This window comes from Polistes dominula, unplaced genomic scaffold (genome assembly GCF_049000335.1).
Source record: "Polistes dominula isolate Pdom_NZ unplaced genomic scaffold, Pdom_raw_medaka contig_33, whole genome shotgun sequence".
In the NCBI taxonomy this organism is placed as follows: Eukaryota; Metazoa; Arthropoda; class Insecta; order Hymenoptera; family Vespidae; genus Polistes; species Polistes dominula.
Genome location: NW_028300998.1, coordinates 4,086,895 through 4,112,307, shown reverse-complemented (window position 1 = coordinate 4,112,307; position 25,413 = coordinate 4,086,895). Strand labels below are relative to the sequence as shown.

General features: G+C 35.5%; 2 long non-coding RNA genes across 2 annotated transcripts in view; one reads left to right on the top strand and one right to left on the bottom strand.

Annotated features, from left to right (window-relative positions):
- Positions 1 to 4,800: 4,800 nt before the first annotated feature.
- LOC149032231 (uncharacterized) overlaps positions 4,801 to 25,413 on the top strand; it is a 145,883-nt gene continuing 125,270 nt past the window's right edge. The window contains exon 1 of the long non-coding RNA XR_016176877.1: positions 4,801 to 4,855. This is a non-coding gene — a long non-coding RNA (uncharacterized LOC149032231). The remainder of the gene's footprint in view (positions 4,856 to 25,413) is intronic.
- Positions 9,753 to 11,611, bottom strand: LOC149032232 (uncharacterized). The gene is made up of 2 exons (XR_016176883.1): positions 11,156 to 11,611; positions 9,753 to 10,715 (listed from the first exon to the last, which is right to left on the bottom strand). It is a non-coding gene; the product is annotated as an uncharacterized LOC149032232 (long non-coding RNA).

Below are 25,413 nucleotides of genomic sequence, written 5' to 3'. Positions count from 1 at the left end.
AAAGAAAATAATGAAATAAACAAAATTTCACGTTCGAGACACGTTCCGTGCTTATATTTATCCATATATCCTGCATATATTTACAAGGAGAGACTCACTCTATCCTGTATGCAGGATCTCATCAGAAACGCGTGTGGGGGATGATACGCGTGATCATCTAAGTTTCTCTTCTCCCATTTCTCTCTCTTCCTCTCCTTTTCAAACAGTTTCTCTTCCAACAACGTTCAGTTTCCACGTTCCTACGACGATCCAATTTATACGGCGGATTATTCCAGGAAATGTCGAGACCAAAGGGATTTCTGCTTTCCCCCTCCCCTCTCCTTTATCTTTCCTTCTCTTCTCTCTACACACTGATCATCATTACCGTTCCCTGCCCCCTTTTGTTTCCTGTCACATTTCAAATCAACTCGATTCAAAACTCAATGAAATTTGGACTCCATCATTGTTTGCTTCTTCTGATCAAACATGTCCAATGACGACGTCAATGTTTTTCTTCTTCATCTATTTTCTTCTCTTTATTTTCTTCTTTATCTGTATAATTTCCTTATATTTTTGTTTTTCTTCTTTACAAACGGAAATCTCCTTTTTCTCTGCGAAATTCAGGACGAAAAATATATATTAGTACCTATTCGATCTATCTTTCTTTTTTTTTTTTGATCGAGAATTGTTACGAGTTAGCTACGGAATTTGCAAGAAGAAATTTTCATTGAAAGCAGAATCGAAATACCGAAAATACCGTTTGATATCCTTTCGTAAGTTTCCTTTCGAACCCGATCGAGAAACGAACGAGAGGAAATGGGGGTAATATTGTTCGCATAAATCAGCAGTCTACATTGCTTGGAACTCGATGGATTTTCAAATTTCTTTTCGGAACAAATATACATGCATATACATGCAAATACGTATGACCAAAATCATGATAAGAAATTATGTTAATTGTTGTTGTTCAACATTTATTTTTAATATTATCGCTTTTCGTGGTAACTAATTTTTTCATTTATTATTCCACGTAGTAAAAATATTTTCAACGAGTTTCAGCGAATGTCGATATTTCTTAAGAAACAATTAAAGCAAATTTGAGAATGAAAAAGATTGAAGAAAAACAAAATAAACGGCAGAAGAAATGAAAAGTTGTTGAAGAGGAAAAGGAGTAGGCAGACAGAGGACAATTGGTATTGGGATAGTTCATAAAAAATTCAGAGCTTGCTGGAAGATCGAACGATGCCAAGAGATACGTGCGATGAAAAAGATAAGAAAAAAACAAAGAAACGAAAGACAAAGAAAAGAAGAAGAGAATAGGCATCGATTTTCGATTAAGGCCGTAGTCAACGAGTGCCCTTAGGCATTTCCTATTCCGCGTTCGTGCGAGCGCCGCCGATTCCAATTCACGAATCAGGATTTCCTTCGAGATTTCCACGACTTTGTCCGAAGGTTTTACGAGCTTCGGATTCGCTTCCATATTCTGTCGAACGGCCAACGATCGAAGTCTTTTTCTATACATAGTCCAATCTCTTTTTCTTTATTTCCATCAACAAATTGTTTAACAAAGCAAACGAAACTATTTTAAACTAAACACTTTCATTTATCTACAATATATTTTAGTTTTTAATCTATTGTTTTATAATCATACCTAATTAACTAATACAATAAAATTTAATTTATTTCTCAATAACATCTAACGTTATTCCAGTAGTCATGTTATGTGGAGGATCGTAAATCGACGACAAAATCTTCGTTCCAATCTTAACCATTCGAAAAACATCTAAATACATTTACAGTCTTGTATATAAATATCGAAATAATAAATAGATAAATAGATTATTTCAAAACTAGTATTAAAATATAAAAAGAAATAGGATGTCGCGTAGGTGGTATAAAAAGGTGAAGGTAAGAGCCACGAATAAGAATACGATTGTACGACGTGGTAAGCGAGAAGTTAGACGGTTTCTGGCACTTTAGAAGGAGGATTTACGTCCCTCAGCCGACGACGTAAACAATGCGTGAGAGTCGACGATAAATCTGCAGGGGTTCCCTCTGTGCCGTAAGTTATCTAGGTCTAGGAAATAACCGTTCACCCGTACTCCATCGTTGGACGTTACATGAGCTGCATTTAGTTACCTCAGTCGCGATATTCCGCGGAGACGAATCGTTGCGAGATGATATCGCGATAACTTTTCCTTTCGTTAAATTCTTATTTTTCCAACCGTCTTAAACCCTTTCAAAAGATATAACAAAGAAAGATTGTATCTACTATATATATTTCCTGTGTAATCGTTAAGTTCTCTATCGAAAAGGATCATAACTATGAGATTTGCTTTTACTTTACAACTTCACAACACCCAACGTTTAATACTCGTTAAATGATAACGCCGAGAAAAATATATTTCCGAGACTTTTAATCTTTTTTTTTTTTTTTTTTAACCATTTTTTTCCCCATCAATTTTCTAATCAATAAAATATCATTCTTTGGTCTATTTTTTTGCAAAATATGTATGTAAATGTTTTTTTTGTTTTTTTTTGTTTTTAAAGGAACGATAATAAACATAAGTTTATTAGTCATCGTGTTTTGTGAGAAAAAAAATAGTTTATTTTTCTATGTGTCATTGACATTATAAGACAAGGTCGGAGACACGCCAATAACGATATCATATGTCTTCGTATCGTTAACGATCACGTTTAAAAAGTTAAGTGGTCTATGACCTTTCAGCAATTGCCTCTGATTGACGCGTTACTCCTTAATTGAAGTAGGCTTTGTCGGATGTTCCGCAGATGCCGTGCTTTGTGAACCTCTCGCCTAACAATCTCGATTTCTATCTAGAAGTATCTTTCATACGAGATAATATTTATGTTAAATATGTTTGAAAAATACATATAAGACCGATATTCATTCACATTTACTCAAACTACTTAGACTGTAACCTATTAAGTTATCGCATTATATCAACGATTATCATAACTCATATTGAATTGATACCAACAATAATTAAAAAAAAAAAGAAAAAGTATTACAAATTATCGTGTAAATAGTACACTTTTAATTGCAAACATTCGTTTTAAGTAGTTCAATTATATTATTATTACATTTCATGAACATACTAACAGTTTCTACGGATTTGTCTTTTCTTTTTGTCATTAAAACTATTCAGTTATCCGTATTAAAAAAAGAAAAAAAAATGAAAGAATCAAACCGTTATTTGCGAAGTGACGGAAGTTTAGTTCGCGATTACGCAGGTGAGAAAAAGTAGCGACGGCGATTCGACGAGAAACGAAGATGGAAGATTAAGAGAGAGGAACGTGTGCCTCTTGCGTTTTTCGCGACATATAATAGGCCAGGGCATAAATAAATTATAGAGGGTAACGATAAAACGCGTTTAATTTATTTTAACTGCGCCATATAACGCGCCCGTATAAATTTTCTGTCACCGACAAGTTGCTTCCAACTTGCACGCGATTTTCTTTCTCCTTTTCTCTCTAGTTATTCTTTTTTTTACTTTTATTTTATTTTATTTTTTACCTTGATTCCTATTTTATTTATTAATCTCTTTCTCCGTATTTCTCGTTCGATCAATATATATATATATATATATGTCATTGATTAAACATTTAACAAAGTTTATTTTTTATTGTCCAATTTACCTTTGTTTTCTCTCGTCAAAATAAATCTTTCCAAATAATTATTACGTCTATAATAAATTTTGTTCAATTTACAATAATAATCTCTAAGAATAAGAGGAAAGAAAAGAAAAAAAGAAGACTCAATGATTGCTGAACTATTACGGTAACTCGTAGAGAAAAACATAGAGAGTCAAGTAAATAGCATTTTACCTTAGGTAGGTATAATTCACGTACTTTACTAACGTTAATTAGTTTAACGATCGTAATGATACTCCGAGGGAATACTACAGAACGTTGTTCCGCGTTAACATTAGCCATGTTGTTTTTCTTCTATTATTACTTGAATAGAAACGTTTCAAGATCGTTCCAACGAAAGGATTGAATTTATCGTAATCTAAAGAAATAGCTTTTACAAATCGAAAGCCTTGGATAACTTTCTTTTTTTTATTGCTTTTTTATTTTTTTCTAGAACTATAGGTAAACGTCGAAGAAAAATTTCGCATCTAACTCGTAAAAAGAAAAAAACGTATTGATGGAAGAAAAGAAGAGAAAGAGAAGAAAAGTTGTCTCGAAGACGATAAAAAACCCTTTGACGTGACGTAACCCTTTTTGTTTCTTTACAAGCACTGCACATAAGAAACTTTCACTTCAACCCTTTTAGCTAAAAGTCAAGCAGCGCATCAGCTACAAGCTGTCCATAAACGCGCTTTCACTAGTTTCTAAATTCTTTTCTTCTCTTCAACCCTTTTTCTTTTTTTCTTTTTTTACGTACTCTTCAGATTTTTTTTCTTTCTTGTACCTTGAAAATCTTAGAAAATACGATTTACGATGACTTTACATTCCAATCTATCAGATATCAACTATAATCGTTTGATTTCATTTCGAACGTTTATTAATTAATATTATTGCCATTAAACACGAGTACGTCGATGATTGTAAGATTGCATGATACTTAATTAACAATATTACGCAAGAGAGAGAAAAGTTAAGTAACTAATATTATTGATATGAAATGAGAATTGTTAAATGATATTAAATAACAAGTTATTGATCAATCGATAAAAATTTTTGTAATAAATAATTACAAATTAAAAACGAGACAGGAATATTTATACATAAGTATAATCGTTAATTAATTATACGAAATAATAATCGTTTACATTATACGATCGTTTATCTTTTTCAGATTACTCGAGGTTGTGCCAAGTCGCGTGAATATTTGATTTTCGCCAGAACAGAGGTGAGTAAGATTTTCAAATAATTTTAAAGATTATTCATTATTTAGTAATACTGAAAGGAGATCAAGAGAAAACGGTATCCCGTCGGAAGTAGTTTGTATGTAATATCGAGTGTAACAGATTCCTTAACATTTATGGGAAAATAAAATGATCGTGCGTCAAAGAAATAGGTTGAATTCGCAAGAAATTGCCCGTAAGACGGTAATAAAGTACTCGAGTAATTTACCTCTTCTGTATGTGTATGCGACTATCGGTTTTCCAACCGACAGCTACGAGAATGAATATGAGAAATCTGACATATTTTTATCATCGTTCGAGAGTTATCCGATCCCGTTGCGATTCGAACGGAGGGACAAGAAACAGGAACAAATGATTTCTTGAAAATACGATCGATGAACAACATCGTTTATTCACTCCATTGGCACGCGAGTTGGTCGTTACATTAAACGGAAGAAACAAATCGAAAGTAGAACCAAGAAAATAACGAGAGCTAATAAGAATAATCATAAAATGGGCCAGAGTTGATTAGAGAATATTATGTAATAAAAAGAGGAACTTTCTAAGGGTTTGATAAATTCGAATATTATTCTTAGTATTGTAAGAAATTAAATACAACGATAAAATTATACGTTTCTATAATACTTTATAAATTATAACAACAATGATTCTAATTACTCAGATTCTATCAAAATAAATACTTAATTCTTTCTCTTAAAAAAAAAAAAAAAACCAAAGAGAAAACCGTGAAACATAAATTAAAATGCAAAGATATGTGAAATCACAAATAAATTCGCTCAATTTCATTGAAAAGATTCGTAAGAGTCGTCTATCAGCCTGATTACTCGGTTAGATGTAAAGCGTTAAAAAAGCAAGTACAATATTAAATTTATTACTTCCTTAAAAGGGCAGTTCATAAAAGGGTTATATATCGGAGGATGGGGTAAGTAAAAAGAGTACACGCGGCATTATAAATTCACTCCTTCTTCGAATAATTTAACGAACGAGACGTTGCAGAGAGTGCGATGGCGGCTATCGTGAATGTAGCCAAGGTGGTGGCTGTTGGGTTCTGGTATTGGCACCGACACCGACACCGACACCGATACCGACGGCGACGTCGGCGGCGGCTGCCTTCGAAACACAAACCAAGAACGCGGTACTTTGCACTTTGCGACACACCCTGTGCCGTTAATTCGTTACTTTACTTCACCCTTTACCACGAGCAGCCACGATTTTCGCGGCAATTTATTGTAGCCGATATCGTCGATGACCATTTGTATTCGCGAACGAGCAAGCAGCCTGACTCTCCTCTTCCTTCCCCTCCCTAACCCCCAGTCTCTACCTCTACCTCTACCCTTCTTCCTCCTTCCCAACCCGTTCCCTCTTTCCTTGTTGTGTTTTTTTTTCATTTCATTTTTTTTTCTTTTTTTTAAACCTCTTTCCTTTCTCGTATGCGAGATCCCAATGACGAAAAATGTCCGATGACCATATTCCCGTCTCGGAACGAACACACTCGCACCTCGACAACGCGATCCGGTACACGTTTTTATGGTTGGCTTGACGCGCGCATGTACTTTGCGTTTCGTGTCAGGCTCAATATCTCCTGTCGTTTTCGCAAAAGAGAAACATAAGAGAAAGAGAGAAGTTAGACAGGTGGAAATTAATTAAACGGACCCGTGCATTCGTTGTTAATTTTAACTTTATCACAGTTAAAGAGGATTGCTCTTTCATTTGATAATATTTTAAATTAATTAACGCCACGAGTATATGTATATACTTCTATGGTAGTCTTTCTTCGTATTACCAAACATTTCGATTAACAATTGTATCCTCATTTTTTTTTTATTGTTTATTATTTTAGCTTTAAAAATGAAAGAAAGAAAGAAAAAGAAAGAGAAAGAGAGGGAGAGAGACAGAAGTAGACATTGTAATCAATACGAAGCGTCCTTGACTAGTTTTGCATTAAATAAAAAAAAAAGTAATACTTAATCTAAGAGACGATAATATAGTAAACGTGGAATCGAACTTTTATTGAAATTCCGTGTTTCTCTTCTGCTCATTTACACTCTCTGACGTTTTAGCTTTGAAAGAACGTCGAGGAGCGATCGTTAATTAGCTTACCACCTTCCAAGCGAGAGAATTTACTATCGTCTCACTTCATTCTTAATACCGCGAAATCCGTTAAGTTGTTATAAGTTTAAATCGTTAAGCTTAAATTATTGCCTGTATATAAGAGAATTGCAATCAAGCCACACGATTACGTCCTTGCGAGTATACATCGACGAAATATGCTCGGGTAGATACTTGTATGCAAAAATTCTTCTTTTTTTTTTTTTTATTTATATACAATATATGTACATATATTTTAAACAAATTTCTCGAGAAGGGTGATATTCTCTCGTAGGACATACTTTCTCGTAGAACAATATTCGCGTTCAAATTATAAATTCTTATTTTATATCGTTTCCTTTTGATTAAAAAAAAAAAAAAAATAGAGAGATATAAAAAATTTGACAAACAAACGAAAAAATACAAAAAGAAGCGTACCTTCTGTAAAAAAATATCGTTCTAATTAATTTTGATGTTTCTTTAACCCTTTTTTCTTTTATCGTTCATCTCGCGATTAGAGTGGCATTGCAAATACGAGTTGATTATATGGTCACACTCCCCGCACTCGCGTGAGGAATATGTTCAATTCGCGCAAATCGAAATAATCTAATCAAGGGGATCATTATGATCAAACAAATTAATGTAAAAACAAGATCGGTACATATCGGTTAAAGTAAGAAAGTCTTTTCGGACACTAAAGAGACGCGGATCGTGCATTTTCTTAACCACAGCATCTCCCATGATGGCTGACTACATGGCACCACCCTTCTCCGTCTCTTCCATACAAGTCTGTTCGTAACACGCCTCTCTTACTTTCTCTTTCTCTATCTTTCTCTCTCTCTCTCTCTCTCTCTCTCTCTCTCTCACTCTATTTCTATCTATCTCTTTCTCTTTCTCTCTGGAGCAAACTAAAGCTATACGGTCCAGGAGGACCTGCCTAACTTGACCTAACTTTTATTTAAGCTCCGTTTCGCACGATGCGGCCATGTTGCTACGAGGGTTGGGCCACCGAAAGAGGACGACGACTCATTGGCCGACAAGAGAGACAAAGATCAGAGATATTCTTGTATTAAAAATAAGATAGAAAAAAATGAGATAGAGAGAGAGTGAGACAGTGAAACATATCTTTTTCTATTCATCTCCCTTTTCTCTCTATCTTCTCTTTATCTTTGTCTCTCTTACTTACTTACTTTCTTGCTTTCTTTCTTTCCCTCTGTCGGCATTTCTTCTTTAATCCTCTTTCTAAATATTATTTTGTTCTTTTCTCCATCTCTCTCTCTCTCTTAAACAATGTCCCTTTTTTTCTTTCTTTCGCGTTAAACCTTCCTTCCCTGCAAAGAACCATTATAGCTAAAGCTTTTAAAATAATTACATTCGAGCACCTCAATATATCCCACGCTTTTTTTTGTTTCATTATCCCGAATTATTAATGAGATGTTTACGCGTTTATCATTATGTATAAAATTCTAATTTTCACAATTTTAGAAATATTAATAAATAGTTCAATAATATTGGAGCTTTTAAAAAATAATTAGATTTGATTTTGAATACGTTAAAGTTTTATTTGAAATTTTATATACGTGTTTTCATTGGAAAAAAAAAAAAAAAAACTATACGAGTATAGAATACATAGAAATAGATAAAAAGTAAACAAATGATCAACTGGGACTAGACATTTAGGAGTCTCGTGAATGATTAGAAACATTTGCATGTTTTGATAAAACTCAGTCGAATGTTATTTTAAAAACTTGACTCACCTTAAATTATATCCATTGACACTTATCTTGTTTGTTGATTGTAAATTTAAATTAAGCTTGATTACGCGATGATAAAACACGAAGTTTGTTCAAGCACGAGCTAAAGAAAACTGAAGAAGTTAGGAGTTTTTTCGAAAGGATTATAAAAAATACCTATCCCTTCTCCTTTTTTCCTTGAGTTTTACGAACTTTCTACTTTTACCCTTTTCATTGATGCTCTTTTCGCTTTTTCCAACCCTTTTCTCAATCTTTTCCTACAGGCTATCTTTTTAACCCTTTAAAATAGGTAACTTTCTCTCGGAGGTGTTTCTTTTCTTTCTTGGGCCATAAAAAAAGGATTTCTATTTTTCAAACATGCTCGTAAAAAAATATAAAGTTGGAAACATCCCTTTATATCAAATTTTTCTCAACGTCCATTTTTCTATCCACGTATTTATGTTCCTACAATTCATATTTTTTTATCTTAAAAAAAAAAAAAGAATGTTATCGTATATAAAACGTATACACATTGACACTCACGAATCAGACCAGTTTGATTATGTCGCGCCGGTTAAAAAAGTACAGTTGGTACGAAGAGTATTTGCATTATTTGATCTGTCGGTCGATCTTGTGCTTTTTATGGATCAATTCCGCAACATTTTTTCTTGTCATCTATTCAAATGCATATAACGTCATGAAGAAAATGCACTGTTTCACATTTCCGAGTGCATTCATTTTAAATAACGACTATGCGTTCATAACCTAACGTTACGGGTGATGATGCATGACCTAATAGCAATTAGGATTACGTAATCGTAAGTAAACGGTTAAATAAAGGCTCTTATGAAACGCGAGCGAATCTCTAATTTAACAGCAGACTACAAACTTTAACTACCGAGAATCATAGTAATTCGTCAACTGACATTCTACTGTAACATCAAGTTTGCCTTGGGAAAACATTCCGTTTGCACGAATAAGTTTTTCATGTTTAATCTTTTTTTTTTTTTTGTTAAAATCTTAACAGTGGGTGTGTTGTTAAAACGATTGAATCAGAATCTTTCAATTTTACGTACAGTTTATTCAAAGAGTCATCATTTAAACTTAAATTGTTCGAAAGAGTAATATTTAAACACGTTTATACATTACGTCGACTTGTGTTATATTACGTCGATAAAAATAATGCATATCTTTGATCGCTTAGTTAATACAAAATTGATGGTCAGGCGAACGTAGCTATTATGTTATCAAGCATGATGTATAAACTTTCCTATAAAATACATATATTACATTAAATGTCTATATTAATTCGAAACTCGAAATTCGCAAATAAATAACTTAAAATTGTTTCGATGAGACGTTCGTCGGAGTTACATTCTAAAAACAACTAAACAAATATTACATCGATCATCAGATAAAACTTATTACAATTAATAATCTTTTTTTTTTGTATACATGAACGATCACGAGTACAACGCTTAAGTATAATTTAATTACACGATTATCTTAACGTCTAATTTCGCACGAATAATTATCGAAGTGTTATCGACAAAATGAATTCGCTGACTTTGAAGAAACGAGGATGAAGATGAAGATGAAGGGATGAAGATGATTCAAGTGATGAGAAAAATCCATCGTAGTCCGGTGTAGCCTCCTGTTACGTATACTGAAGGTATACCGGACAGGAATACACTCAGGATACATTCAGTATACGTGCAGGGGGTTTCACATGCTTCGTCGAAACTTCGTCGGAAATAGAAGATTTGAAGACATTCGTTGATCAAAACATCAAAATCGTCTGGCACTGCGTGTAGCAGTCCGATATAATAATATTTCTGATGAATCTGGGAACTGCTGATCACCGTGCAACGAACGGCCCTGATTTCAAATGTTTCTCGGTACGAGAAACAACTTTAATGTTCTTCCAAATCGACTACGTGTCGGGTAAGTTTCCTCTTCTATCAAATGTTTTATTTCGTTCTGTTGATCCTTGCGAAGTAAACACGAACACTTTCTGGATCATCTGTAAATAAGAAAAAGACAATTATTGTTGTTTATATCGTGAATGAAAATAAAAAAATAATTAATGAAAAAAAGAAGAAAATTAGTTTGATTATTTAATATAGAATAAGAGAAAAATTTGAAAGGAAGTGTAAATAAGTGCGCAGGTAGTAGGGATACCCAACGTGCAGCAATGTCGGACCGGTTGCCTGCTGTTTGGGGATCGCGAGTGGTCGTTTCTCGAAATACGAGTTAGCTTGAGGTAAGAGTCGATCGATACTCGCACGCGTATTGGCGACTTTCGTAGCACGTCCAAGCGCTTACGCGCTCTCTGGTCGAAAATTCGAAGGGAAACGAGGGAAAATCGATTCCAAAGGGAGAAGGTTCTTGTAAGAAAAAATCACTGACAAACGACGAGAGAGAAAGAGAAAAAAGAGAGAGAGAAAGAGAGGACTGACTGACCTGACGTGTGGTCTTTTGTTCCATTTTTTGTTAGACCTTCTCGATAATTTTTCCATTTGGGTAGCTGTCAAAAGTCGGGTAACGTTTCAAAAGACCTCCCGGAACTTTGTGATCGCGTAACTTAGAGCATTTGTTCTTGCGAGAAAATCCAAAAAGGTAGGAAGAGAAAGAAGTTAAGTTGAACCGAACCGCATACCTCGAACGACGTTCACGGTGGATATGCTGCGACTCCATTCGCGAACTGCTGCAAGATCAGCGGTAGCAGCGGAGGCAGAGGCAACGATAGTGGCGGTGGTGGCAGGAAGGAGACGACGAGCCATCAGCGAGAGAGAAAGAGAGACAGAGAGAAAGAGAAAGAGAACAAGGGAAAGAAGAGGAACAAAGAGTTGAAAAAGTGTACGCGAGAAAGAAAGAAAGATATTGAAGAGAATATAGAAGATGCAGCAGATTCTAAGAGGACTCGTCGCGCTAGCTCGAACCGTGACGCGTCTCGCGTTCGACTGTCGGCGTCTGGCAGCGTCGCGGCGCCCGAGGCGGCGTCACGATGATATCGAAGGCTCTCTCCTGTCCGTCCGATGTCTCTCCTCGTGTCCTTCGTAGTTTTCTCCTCCACCACCACCACCACCGCCACCACCACCACTACCACCACCCACCACTACTACTGCAACCAACCACCACTACAACCACTACTACTACTATATCTACTTCTACTATTACTGAACTACTACTACTGTTACTACTACTACTACTACTACTACTACTACTACTACTACTACTACTACTACTACTACTACTACTACTACTACCACCGAGATTTCATCCTTTGAAAAGATCCTTGTCCTCCTTCTCCCGGGAATAAGGCGCGACGAAGACTACGAAGAAAACGGATCTACTTGTGAGTTTCCTCTGAATACATGAAGGACAAGGAGAATTAGAGAGAAAGAATCAGATAGAAAAAAAGAGAGACGCAGGTCGGTACCGGGCTGCGATTTCGACGCCGACGCTCCTCGTCGTCCTTGCGCTCGCGCGCTCATATACATATACAAGCAATATATACATGCCTGTACAGGGGAATTACATCGAATTGGGGTGAAATATCTAAGGGAGGGGCGGCTCTTGATAACGCGCAGGTCGAACTACCCCTCTCCATTTTGCTATCTTTCTCTCTCTCTCTCTCTCTTTCTCTTTATCTATCCCTTTCTCGTTTTCCTACCCCCAGACAACCTTCTCCCTTCGTCCTGGATGATTTCAGTGGAAAATGTGCGCGCGACACCTTTATCCCACCACCATCACCAGCTGCTCGCTACCCCTGGATACTGCGTACCCTGGCGCCACCATACGGTCTCTCATGGCAAATGGCTTCGTCCTCTGGCCACTAACGTTTCCTCTCTCTCTTTCTCTCTTCCTCTCTTGTTCTTTCTTCCTTTTTCTGCTCTCGCTCTGATGTCATTCTTCCTCTTCTTCTCTTATTTTTTTTCCTCTTTGTTCTGCATTGTATGAGACACAGACTCCTCCTCGGCCATTCGACTCACATTCGACCATGTAACTCGACGCCAAGGAGAATTATTAATTCGTGCGGCAGCCTTGCCTTTGCTTGCACTCCGACGAGCACGCAAAGACGTTTTCGTGTTGCGTACTTTTCTATCTGTGGACAAAAATATACCAGAAGCCGAATTTGCTTTTTCTCTTTTACTTTCTATCTTTAGAAAGAACGTTTTATATGCATGACACTTGGCGATCATTGTTTACTCACCATTACGAAGAATGCAATGATAATTGTTGAATATTTTGTATTTTTTGTACAAAACAATTAACTCAAAGTAAAAGATTATTTTATTTATAATAATTTTGTATTTTTATGCAATGCGATTAAAATATATTCTGTTTGTTTGTTTTGTTTACTTTCCTGATTTCATTCTATTCGGAACGCATAAAAATTGTCTATATTTTCTTAATCGTCACCATTTTGTACCTAACCACGAATCACGTGCCATAGAATTTAGGCGCGAGCCATCAAGAGGAAGCGTGCCGCTCGTGCCACTACTCGATCTTTATAGCTTTTTTACGAGGCTTCGAGAGAAACGGTAAAACGAGAAATGGGACCACTTTTGTTGCATCTTAGGTTAGCTAGCGATCGTTCGTCTTTGACACTACGCGTAAAGATACGCGGGAAAGCCGCGAATGAGTTTTGCTCTGAATAAGAAATAGATACGATTACATTTTTATTGGAATATCTTGTTCGTCTTATGTATTACTAATTTTTATCAAACATAGTTAAATATTAAAATGATCAATGATAAATCGAATGAATCATCGTTCGAACTTTTACAGTGATATCTTTTGTCTAATTTTTTATACGCTCTAATATAGGCTCTAATAAATTTTAATAACAAGAAAAAAAAATAAAACAACAAACAAGTTACAATTAGCATTAAATTTATTACAAATAAATTCATCTGTAATTATCTGTGTACGATTAAAAACAATTTATTATAAAAAAATTTTTAATTAAGTAAAAATAGTGTACCTTTCGATTCGAGTGAAACACCGTGCTTGCTGCTGCCATCTGTAGGAGTTACCCTCAAGCGGATCTTTACAGACGCGGGAGCTTCTTGTGCAAGCATCGGGTGTATTGATGTCCTTAAAGAGGAATTTGAGCGAATCGATCCACCGTTAAGTTCTGTGGTATTTGGTTCGATTCGTTGCCCAGCACTTTCATTCTTTGCCCATTTCAAGAAGATGTTGTTGTATATAGTATACCACTAAACCTAGATCGAGATAGAAAGAAAGGAATTTTAGTTTGACCACTTTTTTTTTCTTCTTCTTCTTCTTCTCCTCCGCCACCGATAGAACGGTATATATGTGTGTTAATATTTTATGAGACTTCTTAAATTAGCACGATTAGCAAAAGTAGGATCAAATTGATTATAAGAAAAAGTCAAATAAAAAGAGGAATTAAAGTTTAAATCTCAACTAGGCCGTTTGTATATGATTTATCTTTTTTTACAGTTAGACTGAAAAGAACTAACTCTCAAACAGGTAACTCGGCCTACCTACCTTCCGCATTTTATTAGTCATAGTTAAAACGTTAAACGCCTCTTACAATGGCTGGGCACCCGGAAAGCGTATTTTACGAGGCGACTAACGGAGTGAAAATCGTGCTTCCACGGAGTATTCGGCAAAAGGGTACTTTTATGGATGCGAATCGAGACAGGTAAAACGTGCCTTTGGATTCTTTGAAAAATACTTCGACTAACTTTCCGTTTAGAACGAAAACCTCTCTTTTCCTTTTCTATCATATGGGAAAATATATAGGTTCGCTTTGAGAACATGAAAATAATAATTGAAGGAGTATCCATAAGTAGAGAAATGTTTTAGACTCAGACAGCGTCCAATAACATAGATAATTCTAGACGCCATTAAAATTCTACGAGATTGCTCGGACGTCCTTGGCCTTGGTTAATCGTAAAATTTTCTCTCTCTCTTTCTTTCTTTCTTTACTTCTATTTTCTTTTTATCGAAGAATAATTTAAACGAATAGAAAAGAAGTACAAAAGTATATACTGGAGCACGATATATTCAAATTTCTACTTCAGTTAAAATCTTAAAATACGAAGATGAGAAGAGAAAGAAAGAAAAAAAGAATGAAAAAAAAAAGAAGAAAAAGAGAAAGAAAAGGAGAGTGCACTTTAGAGATTCGTGACGTCTAGTTAAGCGATACTGCATATAAAGAACGGGCGCCTACTATGGTAGGCGTGAGCAATGAAAATCCGAACTTAATCGGCCGGCTTGGCTAAAAAGAAAGGAGAACGAGGCCACCGGTAGAAAATTCGATCTCTCGTGGGTCTTCTCTTTATCTCTTTCTTTCTCTCATACATACATATAGATTTTTTCACGTTTTTTTAAGGCTTCGTGCTTCGAATGTAGTCATAAGCAAGGTGGCTACGCTAAAATCGCTGACCAATAACTTGGCGCGCGCATCGCTCGGTAAACCGTCGTAAAACTCGAAAAACGAGCAAGTAAGAAAAAAAAAGATATAGAAAGAGAGAGAGAGAGAGAGAGAGAAAGAAAGAAAGAAAAAAGTAAAAGTAAAAGAAAAAAAATGATTTAAAGAAGCAAAACGGGATAATGTTTGCGGCAGAGTAGTAACGATCGTATGGGTGTGGATATATGTATACCAACCACGTAAATCTTAGAAGTCTTTGGTAATTATAATAATGACTTGGTACAAGCACTAGCTATCCCATCCATTGGAATGTATGTGTATAGAAGTATATTTACGTAGAAAACAACGATCGGTCTACAAAAGCAAGTACAACAATAACAACAACAACAACAGCAGCTACCTTCTCCTAAATTGTTATTATATTTCTCTAAACTCTCGACTAGCGATACCGTTTCAACTCGTGTTCAGCTGATGCTACACTAGAGTCTATAGTAATACAGGCCTTATTACGTAATTACCGCTACGTGTAATTTCAGTTTAGAGAAATTCCCTCCTTTCCGCTTGCGTCCTCTTTTCCTGCCGGAGGACGAGGAACCCGGACGTTTTGTATCTACTAATTTTTACCAAGAAAATGTTCTCTGAGTAAAGAGAAACGCGGATGTTGTGATTGGTAAAAGATATTTCGACGAAAACGTATTATGTCTTATGAATTTAACCGATCGATTTCTCAAAGAAATAATTCTTTTGAAAGATGAAATAATAATAATAATAATAACAATAATAATAATAATAATAATAATAATAATAATAATAATATTATAAGCATATTATAATATTTAAACAAGAATATATTTTATTTTAAATTCATACAATTACTTTGAATCTCTTTGATGTCGTTTTTACTAAATAAAGATAGGAAAAGAGACAACTTTAATAAAGTAAGTAAATAAATATCAACTTAAGTAATAATCGAAGATAATTAACTCACGAGAGAGAGAGAGAGAGAGAGAGAGAGAGAGATCGGTAATGAGCTATGTTGGCTTAATTGTGAATCTTCGAAAAAATAAAAAGGTATGAGTTAGTATACGCACTCGATAGAATAAGGTTAAGGTAGTCGTCAGTCTATAGGACAAGTTGGATGCAACGCAGCAGCGCCACGTTTGGATGTTGCATTCGAGTATCCCTTCGAGGAGTGAAAGAAGAAAAAGAAAAGTAAAGAAAAGGAGGGGAAGAAAGTATAGAGAGAGAGAGAGAGAGAGAGAGAGAAGGGTGGGAGGACTTCAAGAATTGGAGAGGGGTCAGAAGGACCGACGAGGAGTCTCCGTTCAGTGGTAGGGGTTGAGCCTACAAAGCGAACACCAGAGCGGGCAGACAGGTTCGCACAGATGCACGGCGGCCATCATGAATGCCTGTAAAATATGTATTCTCGTGTGGCTCGCTTGGTAAGAGACGGGAGTGAGAGTGAGATGGGGAGAATGAGAGAAAGACGAGGAAAGAAACAGTTTTGGACGAGCAGTGGGACGAGCCGAGAAGAAGAAGAACAAGAAGAAGAAGAAAAATGTGGTGGAGGGGACAAGAAGGGAAAAGGGAGATTGGTGGGTTAAGAGGAGAAAGAGGGGTGGTAAGAAGAGGGTAGGGTAGGGTGGACGAGAAAGAGGAACAGAAAGAGCAGTATGCATCCGCAGTTTCATTTCACGGTGAGATAGAGAGAAAAAGAAAAGTGAGAGAAAGAAAAATAGGTATATTGCTCTCATGTGTTTCTATTTCGTTCTTTTTCTCGCACATATGTGCTTTCTATTTCAACATATGTATATATATACATCTATATATGTATGTATATAAATATATATGTATATAAGTAAGAGTAAATAGATATGTCCTGCGATACTTGTACTTACTCCAGTGCCGCAAGGGACACCCTTTACATGGAATAGAAACTGGCGGCCACGTTGTAATGTCCTCGTGCATTGCTTTCCTCGTATGCTTCAGGAAAATACGGTCGTGCTTATTCTCGGATGCATGAAACACCGTGAATTCTGGTATAGTTTAGATGCGAAAGAGAAAGAGTAAGGGAAAGAGTAAGAGATAGAGAGAAAAAGAGAGAGAGATAGGAAGACTTCGTGGGTGTCGACTAGAAATAAGAGCTAAGGGAGGTGCGATTTAAATAAGCACGGGTAACGAGTGCGTACCAACGTATCAACGTTTTTGACGATGGAAGTACGAGCTGGAGATACGAGTATAGGATCCATCTTTGTATAATCCACCCTGTTTACTCTTTTCGTCGTATCCTACATTACGAACTATACGACCGTGCGTTAAAAGTAACCTAAATGTATCCGTAGGGCTAAAAATGAATTAACATTTTTGGCTGTGTTGCATTTTTTCTTTACTTTGCCTTTGAGAAAGAAATGAAAAGAAAAAGGTCCTTTCATACGATTCCGATAGGATGGACAAATCTGGACGAAAACCATATATCGTTAGATTTCGGGATCATATTTTAACGACAGAAAACAGACGCTTCGAGTGAGCTTTGAAAGTGCATGTGAAAGAAAGAACGTGAATACACTCGAGTGGGTACTATCTCTAGGAGTTTCAGCTTTGACAGCTCACATATTATGAGATAACAAAACCGACTATTGTGTATTCTCATCTCTTAGACATTTTTTATGACGAAGAATAGACGCGTTCTTCGTTTTATTCATTATTATCAAGTAACATAAACTAAACAATTGAAAAACTGTAATAACCCTTATTTCGAAACTCCGACGGAAAACAAAAGGATAAAAAAAAAACTCTTTTCCGAAAAAAGTCATTTATTTTCTAAAAAAAGAACATGTTTATAGTACCCACGTATTTACTTAGGTGTATACTTATGCTTCGGTTTTAGAGAGTGGTCGTTGGTATCGGTAAGAACGTTTAAAGGTGCTTTTTCGATATTTCCACCTAATGGCCATTTATATATCATTGCATAGCTATCATTGGCCTCAAGGAGAAGCGTTCTCAAAGTTCGAGAGTGCAAACTGGAATAACATTGAAGCAAAACAAAAGCGCACTCTTGGATCGACTATGCGAAACGATTTCAATGTCTTCAGAAAGTGAGAGAGAGAGAGAGAGAAAGAGAGAGAAAGAGATAAAGAAAGAAAGAAAGGATTAAGGAAGAAAGGAAAAGAAAGAAAAAAAGAAAAATTCTCTTCGTTTCTCGAAGTTCATCGAATGTCGACCACCCACGGAGAGAGTTGTTGGTCGCGTTCTCTTAATTAATGACTTTTTACAACGTCTCCTTCTTCTTAAGCTTCTTAACGATCGCCTTTACCTTTGCGGAAAAATTATACATATAACTTATATCTATGCACGCAAGAAAATAAATAAATAAATAAAAGCAACAAAGTCAGATAGATGTAAGATAAAAGTAAAGCAAATAGGAATCTACCGACTTATGCCTGCAACGAATACTCCAACGTTTAACTCCTTCTTGATGCCAATTTTATTCGATTTCTTTCGTCGAGAAACTACTTACAGCGATTTAGAGAGCAAGTTAAGTAGGAATGCGTATCCGACGATAACTATTCTAAAGTATACACGATTTCTTTTTCTTGCATTTTTTTTTATTTTTTTGTTTTTTTCCAAGAAAGAAACTTCAGCATGGCAGGTATCTGGAAAATAATATTATACGTTTGATACAAATATAAATATAAATGAATGAAAGTACGTAGACATGATTATGTTGTGAGAAAATCTGAATTACGTATATCTAAACTCTTTTTTTTCTCTTTCTCTCTCTCTCTCTCTCTCTCTCTCTCTCTTTCATTTTCTTTTTCTTTCTTATTTTTTTCAAGCAAATACGACAAGTCTCGAAGCTCTGAAATAACTTGAAGATTGTAAAGTAACAAGGGCGGATTTAAGCATCGAACTAATAACGAATTTAAGGAGGGAAGCCGGATCGAAACTGGTAAGGGGTGCGTAATACTACCACCACTTTTCCACCCCTTCCACCTACACCACCACCATCAGAACTACTACAACGATTACTTCTTTCTTTTCCAATTCCGACCCAGGTAACACGTTCTACGAGTTTACAGCATCAGGTAATGCCAGCGGCCTCGCCGCAGTAATATTTATGATTCACCGCAAGATTATAATATCTTATTTCGCGTGACGTGCTCCAGCGTATCCGGTTCTCTCTCCTCTCTTTCTTTCTCTCTCGCTTTTTTATTTCCTCTATTTTTCTTGCTATGTCCTCGTGCGTGGGCATCGAGCTACGAAATGATTCAAATTTACTCTACATTTTATATTGAACGTCATCCTCGTTGCTAGAACGCACGTATGCGAAGATGTCATACGGATGTATAGATTCGTAGCTCTTGGTTTACCTTCCTTATTATTCGTCCTTCGAAAGGTGAATGGTCGTATAGAATAAAGAAAAATATAAAAAAACAAGAAAAAAATGAAGAAAGAGTTTTAGATCTAAAGGAGAATATTTCAGAAAGAAAAAGAGATAGATAGATAGAGAGAGAGAGAGAGAGAAAATTCAGAGAAGAGTACCGACAAGGATCCAGCAAAGGCAGCACTCTGGTCTCCTTCGCAAAGCTCTTCTGGATAGTCGTGCATACCTAAGGATAACCGTGGAAACGAGCTCTCTTGGATTAGGCTGTTATTTACGAGCAACGTGAATCACGGGGACGCTAAGATAGAGCTAATGCTCTACTCGCGGACCACCATATACGCGATATTGTATGCATAATGTATGTCTAATATACATGAGGTTAGATACTTACTACTAAGATCGCATTTATTCACTTTTCTCGGTTAATATTATTTTTTATCGACTCTTATCATTCGACAACATCGAAGGTTATATAGTAGTTCTGCTTTTATGACTAATTTCTCACTCGGTTAATTTTCTCACATTCTAAATATTTCTGATTTATATTTTTATTATTTTATCTCTTTTCTTTCTTTTTATTTTTCTTTTGTTTTTTTTTCTTCATTAATATTATCAACGTTTAAGTTATACTAAAATAATATACTTATAGAAGTTAATGTGTCACGCTTAATTAAAAAAGAAACGTATATCTCTCATTACGTATGTATTTCTATGAGGTATATCACTTTCCATAAAAAATTTTAGCTTTCATTCAACCGGTATCTTAATGTAACATAATATTACATAACTTTAAAAAAGAATACAAGAATTGTAAGAATAAAAGGGGACTGTTTCTTTCCTGCCATTTGCACACACAATTAAGACGACATGCATAAACATAAGGAAAAGGAAATATACAAATCAGAATACTTATTACCTTTTATTATTCTTACTTATATCTCGAAGAAAAATAATAAATTGTTATAATTTATACAACAAATACTAAGGAATGTTAAAAGAACATATATTTTTTTTCCCATACTTACATCTAACATATAGACAAAACTTACATCAGGGTGGGTTTACTTTAGTTTTATTCTGAATGACGATCAGCTGTCCTTTAATACGAAAAGCTAGCACACACCGTGCGGCTTCGTTGGTATAACATTTCCTCGTTTCTACTCATCATATATCCCTTTTTGTCGTTTGCCCCCTTGCATCCTCATCTAAAGAACACACGCGGTACGTTTCGCACGCTCTTCCACTTATAACATTTCGCTATTTCTCTCTCTCTCTATATATATATATATATATAACCAATAAAACTCCCTCGTGCTACGAGTGGTGGGGAATGTCTACTATACCCTGGACTACACTCGGTTTCATGGGATGGTCACGGGGAATGGTCCATCCCCCGACACCTATACCCTCGTCTTTATTTCCACCGGTTCTCTATGACTTCCTCCACATACAAACACTCTTCCTTCTCCTCTCTCATCTTCCGTTCTTCTCTTTCGTATATATCCTGGTTTCCCAGCCACGACAATATAGATAGTAATGCATGCTCGAGGTCCTGATTATCGTTGAATATCGCTACATGAAAAGTCCGCTTTCGAACATTGAACACTGTTAATGAATATTATTGTTTTCTCATCTATCTCTATCTCTTTCTCTTTCTTTCTATATCTTGCCCTTTCTCTCTTTTTATTTTTCGTAACAGCAAGAGTACGATACATATTTACGTGCGTACCTACGCACAGATACGAGGAGAACGATGTAGGAATTACGATAAGGGTCTCTTCCAGCATGTACTTTAAAGTATATTGTTAGTTGTGCCTATAGAGAAAGGACCTCAGGAAACATCGAGGAAACTTGTATCTTGCTAATGGATATTATCGCTTCTCTCATTTTCTCTTTTAGAAATCTTCGTGTTCGGAAAGACAAAAGAGAAAAGGGTACTTTCGTGAAATGTCGCATAAACGTTAGAGGTGGTGGTCGTGAAGTGTCGACGAATAGAATCGCACCTACTCGCGAAAGTATTTTTCTAATAATTTCTGTCGTCATCCTTTCTCCTTTTATTTTTATATACGTTATTACAAGGATCCTCGATGTTATCTAAAAAGAGGCCCATCTTCGATAAAAGAGTTGCTACATATTCACAGATTTTCAAACGATGGTAAAATAAAGAATAAAAGAGAAAGATAAAGAGAAAAAAAGAAAAAGAGAATTGTCGAAAAAAAAATCTGGTTAGAATAAGAAAAAAAAAAAACAAAGAGAAAGAAAGTGAGTAGTGTTGAATTGTCCAGAAAAAAAGCAGCTATGATAAAGTTCTTAAAATACTAGTAGGTTAGCTGCAATCGAAAAGACTGCCGCCGATAGTAGATATTCGATGTTAATTTAAATTTTTATCCGTTACTTAATTATGGACTTCTGATAGCAGAGAAAAGAAAAATAAAAAATAAAAATAAACTTAGTTATATTCCCTCTCATCCTTTTCTTCGTTAATTTTTTTCTCTTCCCTTTCACCCTTTTTTGCCTTCCGAGGCAAATAGTTACCTACTTACAAAAAAAAAAAAAATGAAAAAAGAGATCTTTCGTCCTTTCCCTAACGATTTTCTTTCAACCTTTTTTCCTTACGTTAGTACGACTCCAAAGTAAGTTTCTTTCCGTCGAGAGACAAGCTAATAATCTTCCACATCTTGCCGGACTTCTTAATCTGCCTGTTTAATTTCAGTTTTCGATTAATGCAAGAAACAAGCGTGCAAATTTTGCAGAACGATTATGTTTTTTTCTTTCTTTCTTTATTATTTATTTTGTTTTCTTTTAACTTTTTCATTTTCTTTTTTCCTGTCTCATGGTTGCAACATGAAATTATAAAAAGATTTATATACGCGTAAGATAATATCGTTAGTGTTAATTATCCGATATTCGCAGTTTTTCAGGATAACGCGATATTAAAAGTACTAGTACAATAAATAACGCGACACGGTTATATTTAGATAGAATTTTATTAACGAAGGAACGTATTCTTGTTCTTATTCCTTCTTTCTCGTCTCGAAATCATACGTAATCTAAGTAAGTACTACGTTTCCCGTTCTACCCTCCCCCGCAGTGCTGTCCTGCGGGAAGAAAAATTGTATAACTTCATAAACGTACGACTCGCGTTTACGCGTGGGAGGCTAAAGGAAATCATATCCGGCGCGATCTCGACGACCCCCGTAAAAGAATTCACTCGCTACTTGAGACTCGTAAAAACAATTTTGTTCGGTTAGAAGAGAAGGAGGAGGAACGCGATGTCTCTCGCGGTCCACTTGATAAAAAGGGAAGCCGCGGACCGGTCGTCAACTTCTGATTTTAATTAAAGCAGGAAGGAGAGGACGACTCCAATTGGAACGCCGGATTCTCTTTTTCGTCGAATCGAGGAACGATCGTTAATGCTCGGCCTGTTTCTTCTCCCCTACACGTTCCTTGGGTCTCTTTCTCTTTCTCTTTCTCTTTCTCTTTCATCTTCACTCGATATCTTTTTTGCTCGCGTTGCCTACCACCGACAGAAATATTCGCAGAGAGCTCCGCCTCGTTCGGCCATCATGCTTTCAGCCAGCAAGACGATTATTAGGTACCATAATGCGTATTTTCTTAAATGACACTGATTTTTCTAAAATCTCCGATCGAATTTTATGCTACTTGCGTCCTTCGATAGCAAAGTATAATCTATATCACGATTATTTCAGCTTGTAGCCTAAAAGCAAAGATAAATTAAAATAAATAATCTTACCTTTTATCTAGATCGATTTACAAAGTATATAATTTATTTGAATCTTTTCTCGATTCGAAAGCTCTTTATCGTAGAGACAATCAAAATAGTGATATTAATTATCAACCAGAGAGCCATTAATTATGGATAGTGTTCGTAAACCTAAATGCGAGTTAAACCAGTTATTTCTGAATATCGTATCGCTAGAAAGACATACTCAAACCGCACGTTTTAAATCCGGAGTAGATCATTTCTCGTGACCACGCGAGAAGATATAAATGATCGTTGTAAACCATCTAGATCGTTAAACTTTAGACGATAGTCATTTATTTATAACACACTTTCTATACATAGGAGCTCCCTATTTTAACTCATAATAATATAATCCATAAACATAACATTGTCCGGCACTCACTTATTGTTAGTCTTATTTCTCCTTTCGTGAATATCGATCAACACAATATTGAGTCACGAATGAGAGATAAAGACAGAAAGATAAAAGCAATAAAAGATAAAAGAAGCTAGTACGCACACAAGACTACTTTCCAATGTCCTTTTTCCTCATTTATTTTGGCCGCCTACAAGCTCTCTAGGCGAGGATTATATTTTCCCTCACTGCGAGCCAACCAAATCGGCCATTCTCGTTCAGGAATCTCTGCTATCTCTGTCTCTTCTCTCTTTCTCTTTCTTTCTCTTTGCGAAACTCTCCAATGCCGATTTGCATATTTGGGTAGGTTAAATCTGAAAACGACGCTCGGTATAGCCGACCGCCAAGATTGGGTAGACGGTAAATGAGTCCACTGCAACCTCGTTGCTCCGGAGAATCCGCGATCGGCGGACGTATGGCAATATCGTAAAGATTGAACAATGTTACACGGACTCTCCAGAAAGCCGATAAAATCGTTGAATTTTCTTGCGCACTGCTGTTCCAATCAACGAGATTGTCATTCCAAAAACCCAACATGATACCACTTATCGACTCTTTGTGTCTCGTTAACTATAGAATTATTGATTTATCGCTAATGATAAGTAATTTGACCTGTGTAACTTTGTGAATTATTTCAAACATTTTGATATAATTGTCTGAACGATAAACACATACACGTATACATATGAATTGTATTGTAAACATCTAGAAAATTGTCGAAAAACACGTGAGTTTGTTATTGAATAAATTATTATTATTTAACAAACTCTTAATTATAGGCAAAGTTATGTAGCAACTTATAAACCCTTAAATTAATTAAATCTTACAATTTTGTAATTTTTATTTAGCAAAAAATTATTATTAACCCGAAGAACAATGTTTATATAATACAATTATTAGAACTACTAAACCGCAGTTGGTAATATTGCTAATTTTAAATATTATTAATTAAATGAACAAAAGATAAATATTGTTATATTAAAATTTTTCAATTAAAATGACTTTATTTTAGATCTTCAATGGCAAGTTTAACGTTGTTACTTTGTATGCGATACTTTACCAATTTATTTGTTGATGCCGAAGTATCAAAAGGTTCTTTAATAATTTGTTTCACGTACTATAATGGATTGCGATCGATCGGTGATCAAAAACAAAGACAAGAATTGAAAAGATCTCTATGTAGTACGTAGTAAAAGTATATATGTAAAAGCAATGCTCGGTATTCACAGTCCTTTTTCTCACAAAATGTCCCCATTTTCACAATCCGCGTACCACGACGAAAGCTTTATGGATTTTTACCAATTCAATCTTGTCGCGAGTTGGCTCGAACTGGCTAAGAGTATCTCCGTTATTGGCAATGCGATAGGAATTTTTACGGCCACTTAGTACCATCTCCCAGCTCCAATCGTCCAGTTTGTATTTGCACTTTGCTATCATCGTTTCTCTTTTTTACGTAAAAATCGAGAGACAAAGAAACAGACGTACATAATCGTGAGAAAAGTCTAACGTGTATGGGTTTTGATATCAAATCGAATTCTCATTCTCTTTCAAAGTTTTATTACGAACTAATTGTAAACGTAAAATTCGATTCAATTTCGTAATGATAGTTTAATATAATTAAGTAATCAGATAAGAATCATTAGTTAAGAAAAAATTTGCATATTTTGAATAGTAATCGTGTAGAAAATTTTGTCTATAAATTTCATATATTAATTATAGTTTTCAATAACAAATTTTCGTCGAAATAATTGATCTCTTTGCATATTTT